Below are 6,000 nucleotides of genomic sequence, written 5' to 3' on the forward strand. Positions count from 1 at the left end.
TTACTGATTCAATCTTCTTACTACTTATAGGTCATTCATATTTTCTGTTTTTTCATGATTTAGTCCTGTAAGGTTGTATGTTTTCAGGAATTTATTTTTTCTAGATTACCTAATTTTTTGGAATAAAATTGTTCATAGTAATCTTTCATGATCCTTTGTATTTCTGCAGTATCTCTGCCTTCATTTCTGATTTCATATATTTGAGTTTCTTTTTTATCTAGCTAAAGTTTTGTCAATTTTGTTTATCTTTTAAAAAATCAACTCTTAGTTTCACTTTTGTTCTTTTCTCTTGTTTTTCTAGTCTCTGTTTCATTTATTTCTGTTTTGATCTTTGTTATTTCCTTCCGTCTGCTAACCTTGTACTTAATTGGTTTCCTTTTCTAGTTCCTTCAAATGTAAGGTTAGACTTTTTACTTGTGATCTGTCCTTTTTCTTAATGTAGGTGTTTATTGCTATAATAATAATTATAAACAATGAAACTTATTATCATTAATTATTATTAATTATATTGGCTTTGATGGAAAATTTATATCATTTACTAAAAACCATAAAAGTTATTAGAAGAAAAAAATTTTCCTTACCCCTTCACTACCTTGAATTAATGGGAAAAATACTTATGAATTCTTTCATGATGTTCAAAATATTTCTAGAGAATTTTTTGGTTAGAAAAAAATATAACTAAGCATGATCAAAGCACACATTCATCACTGTTTTGCAGAAGCAGACCCTCTCCTTCCCCTAGCCTTCACATATAATTCTAATAGAGGCTCACATTGTAAGGGTGACTTTAGGCTGTTCAAATTAGTAAAGATATCAATAATATATTTTAATGTCCAAATCCATTCATGAAAACAGTTTTGAAGATTGAAGTTTCCTCTGCTAAGATTTAGAGTCCTATCAACTCAAATGAAAGAGTGAGAACCCCACTACATGAAAGCTAATGATCTTCAGTTGTTTTCATTGCCTCTGCTCCTCTCCTTGAAAGGAAAAATCTAAGACCTAAAAGGAGTTTGGATGATACAATTAAAATTTGAAAAGCACCATTTTAATACTTATCTTCAGTGTGCAAGTGTGTGCTCAGGGATGTTTTGTCTGTTTGTTTGTCTGTTTTGCTGGTACATGGAAACAGTGACTAGATTGTGCTTTCAGGGCAACCATTTCAATGCTTCACTTATGAGCTTCTCAAAGTGACAAGTCAATTTAGTGCTAAAAAGAATTCAGGAATGGGCTTGAAAATTTAGAATGTAAGAAAACATACTAGTGAACATCATCATCCAAGTTACACATTCCATGAACAGTTATAGGAGAAAATTCTGTCATGGTGGTTCACAGCAATCATGGGCAGGCCTGAATCCTGCTCCTGTGATTTATGTAGCATTCAGATTAGGACTGCTCTGCTTGCTTTAGCCTTATCTGAAAAAGTCATGTCCAGAAAAATCGTATTTCTTACATACTAGTTTTATTTTTCCTAATACACATTAAAATAAGCACATGTGTTTAAATGGAATGTTTGTGTACAATTTAAAATTACTTATTTATCACCATAAATACACACACTGCTCTAAAGAAACTTTTTAAGAATATCCCTATAGCAAACTGAATTTTTTTTTTCAGGAGAATCAAAAAGATCTTTCTTTTTAATTGTTTTATTTTGGCATATTTTCTCTGCCTTTCTACCCATATATATTTTAAGATAACTGAATGGAAGTGTTTTTTATTAACAATATAAGATACACTATGGAATCATGCCTTCTAAATGCATTGAGAGATATAATTCAAGGAAAAGGAAAATTATTCTTCATCTTGTTCTGATCTTATATACTTAACTATTTTTAGAACATTCATTCATTGAAGAGATATTTATTGAGTGTTTCCTACATTTCAGTAATTATTCTAATCCTGAGAATAATGGGGTAAACAAAACAAAAAAATTCTAGTTCTCTTGGAGCTTACTTACATTCTAGTGTAAGGAGACAGATGGTAAGTAAAATAAATAAGTAAAATATAGTTTTTTAGATGATGTTAGCATTTGGTGAGAAGTAAGTAGGAAAGGCAGACAGAGTTCAGTGTGCTCAAAGATCTTGCTAGAATATATCATTTGAGCAAAGATCTAGGAGAAATGAGGGAGAGGCAATGGAGTTCATTTGAAGAAGTGTGCTTTAGGGAGAAAGAACAGTAGGAGACAGAGGAAGTGGGAGAAAAAGAAGTTCTGATGTGCATTTGAGGACCAGGAAGGAGGTCAGTATGGAAGGAGCAAAGTAAGCAATGAGGAGAATAGTGAAAGATGAAAACAGAAGGAAATGAAGTTGAGTGCAGAAATCACTGCAGTGAGGGGTGATGGGCAATAGTGTATGGCAATAGTGTAAGCCTTCCACTCTTTTGATGATTGAGATGAGCACTCATTGGAGGTTTTTTTTTAATTCAATCAATTAACATATAATGTATTATTAGTTTTACAGGTAGAGTTCAGTGATTCATCAGTTTTATATAATACCTAGTGCTCATTACATCAGGTGCCCTCCCTAATGTCCATCACCCAGTTGTCTGATCCCCTTACCCCCTCTGTGTCCCACAGATTTTGATCTGTTGTGTTTTCATTATCATTTGTTTCCATGAATTTTTTCAATTCTTCTTTAATTTCCTGGTTGACCCATTCATTCTTTAGAAGGATACTGTTTAGTCTCCATGTATTTGGGTTCTTTCCAAATTTTCTCTTGTGATTGAGTTCTAGCTTCAGAGCATTGTGGTCTGAAAATATGCAGGTAATGATCCCAATCTTTTGATATCAGTTGAGACCTAATTTGTGACCCAGGATGTGTCCTGTTCTGGAGAATGTTCCATGTGCACTAGAGAAGAATGTGTATTCTGTTGCTTTGGGATGAAATGTTCTGAATAGATCTGTGATGTCCATCTGGTCCAGTGTGTCATTTAAGGCCTTTATTTCCTTGTTGACCTTTTGCTTGGATGATCTGTCCATTTCAGTGAGGGGAGTGTTCAAGTCCCCTACTATTATTATATTATTATTGATGTGTTTCTTTGATTTTGTTATTAATTGGTTTATATTGTTGGCTGCTCCCACGTTAGGGGCATAGATATTTAAAATTGTTAGATCTTCTTGTTGTATAGACAATTTGAGTATGATACAGTGTCCTTTCTCATCTCTTACTATAGTCTTTGGCTTAATGTCTAGTTGATCTGATGTAAGGATTGCCACCCCAGCCTTCTTCTGATGCCCATTAGCATGGTAAATTGTTTTCCACCCCCTCACTTTAAATCTGGAGGTGTCTTCGCGTCTAAAATGAGTTTCTTGTAGATAGCATATTGATTGGTTTTGGTTTTTTATCCATTCTGATACCCTGTGTCTTTTGATTGGGGCATTTAGCCCATTAACATTCAGGGTAACTATTGAGAGATATGAATTTAGTGCCATTATTAGCCTGTAAGGTGACTGTTACTGTATATTGTCTCTGTTCCTTTCTGATCTACTACTTTTAGGCTCTCTCTTTGCTTAGAGGACCCCTTTCAATATTTCCTGTAGAGCTGGTTTGGTGTTTGAAAATTCTTTCAGTTTTTGATTGTCCTGGAAGCTTTTTATCTCTCCTTCTAATTTCAATGATACCCTAGCTGGATGTAGTATTCTTGGCTGCCTGTTTTTCTCATTTAGTGCTCTGAATATATCATGCCAGCTCTTTCTGGCCTGCCAGGTCTCTGTGGATAAGTCTGCTGCCAATCTAATATTTTTACCATTGTATGTTACAGACTTCTTTTCCTGGGCTGCTTTCAGGATTTTCTCTTTGTCACTAAGACTTGTAAATTTTACCATTAGGTGACTGGGTGTGGACCTATTCTTGTTGATTTTGAGGGGGGTTCTCTGCACCTCCTGGATTTTGATGCTTGTTCCCTTTGCCATATTAGGGAAATTCTCTCCAATAATTCTCTCCAATAGACCTTCTTCTCCCCTCTCTCTTTCTTTTTCTTCTGGAATCTCAATTATTCTAATATTGTTTCGTCTTATGGTGTCACTTATCTCTTGAATTCTCCCCTCGTGGTCCAGTAGCTGTTTGTCCCACTTTTGCTGAGCTGCTTTATTCTCTGTCTTTTTTGTCACTAATTCTTTCTTCTGCCTCATTTATCCTAGCAGTGAGAGCCTCCATTTTTGATTGCACCTCATTAATAGCTTTTTTGATTTCAACTTGGTTAGATATTAGTTCTTTTATTTCTCCAGAAAGGGCTTTTATATCTCCAGAGAGGGTTTCTGTAATATCTTCCATGCCTTTTTTGAGCCTGGCTAGAACCTTGAGAATCGTCATTCTGAACTCTAGATCTGACATATTACCAATGTCTGTATTGATTAGGTCCCCAGCCTTTGGTACTGCCTCTTGTTCTTTTTTATGTAGTGAGTTTTTCCACCTTGTCATTTTGTCCAGATAAGAGTACATGAAGGATCAAATAAAATACTAAAAGGGTGGCAAAGACTCCAGGAAAATGCACTTTAACCAAATCAGAAGAGACCCCAAATCATGGGGGAGAGAAAGGGAGTAAAAAGAAGTTCAAAAAAATTTTAAAAAAAGAAAAAGAAAAAATATATATTAGACTGGTGAATAGAACAGAGCCACCCACTTGATTTTGGGAGTATTTTGGTCTCTTAGAAGAAACCACCTCCCAAAATCTTAAAGAAAGAAAAGCATACACACACACACACACACACACACACACACACACACACACAAATAAGGGTAAACATGATGAAGGGATTGAATATGACTGTAAAGATGAAAATTTTAAAAAAAATTCTAAAAAAGTAGTTGATAAGTTAGTTGGAAAAGAAAGAAAAAGAAAGTGGAGAGAATTTGCTCAGGCTGGAGACTAGAAGAAACCCTGTGCTAGATTTAGGGTATATTTTGATCTATTAGAAGAAGCTGTATCCCAAAATTTTTTAGAAGAAAAAACTCTATGTGTATACAAAAGATAAAATTAGATACACTGAAGGATAAAATATGACTATACTAATAAAGTTTCAAAAAGATTTTTTTGTAAGAAAGGTACTGTTAGATAAACTAGTTAAACAATGTTAAAAGAGGAAAGAGTAAAAGTTTAAAAAATTAGAATAAGAAAAATATAAAATTTAAAAAATTTAATTAACTTTGCAAGCCTAAAGAATCATGGGGAGAAAGCCATGAATTCCATTTTTTGCTTTCCCCTCCTCTGGAATTCCACGGTTTTCCTTGAGCTTGGTCTTGGCTGGATTTCTTGCTGATCTTTTCAGGGAGGGGCCTGTTGTAGTGATTCTTAAGTGTCTTTGCCTGAGGCGGAATTGCACCACTCTTGCCAGGGGTCATGCTAAGTAATCTGCTCAGTTTGCTCTTTGGAGCTTTTGTTCCCTGTAGCTTTCTGTAGAGTTCTGGAGGATGGGAATGAAAATGGCTGCCTCCCAATCTCCAGCCTGGAGGAACTGAGAGCTCGGGGCCCCACTCCTCAGTGTGCCTTTGGAGAAAAGCACTCAATTACTCTAATCTACCTGGTCTCCAGCCACACTCCGAGCTCTGTGACTGGGCATTTCTGTCTCTGGCACACAGTCCCGTTCGTAGTCTCCAAACCCAGCAGATCCCTGCCACTCTTCCAGTGGAGTCTCCCCAGATCTGCCACTTGTAGGGTCCCTGCTCAAAGAGCAGTGGTCTGACTGTTCTACAGATCACAGTTTAAGGTAACCCTGAGCTGAGAGCTCACTCCTCTGCTCCGTCTCTGTAGCTGGCTTCCCTGCTCTGATACTTGTGCGCTCTGCTACACTCTATACCCCGATCCTTCTGTGACGCTGTTGGACCTAAGACCATGCTATCTCCATGAGGGCTCCACCCCCACTTAGCCTCTGGAGTGATGTCCCCAGTGGAGCAGACTTCTAAAAGTTGTTGTTTTGTGCTCTGTTGCTCAGCCGCTTGCCGGGAGCCAGCCCCTCCCCCCATGTCTATCTTCCCATCACTTCAGATTCACTTCTCCACAGTC

The sequence above is a fragment of the Meles meles genome, chromosome 1 (genome assembly GCF_922984935.1).
Source record: "Meles meles chromosome 1, mMelMel3.1 paternal haplotype, whole genome shotgun sequence".
Lineage (NCBI taxonomy): Eukaryota > Metazoa > Chordata > Mammalia > Carnivora > Mustelidae > Meles > Meles meles.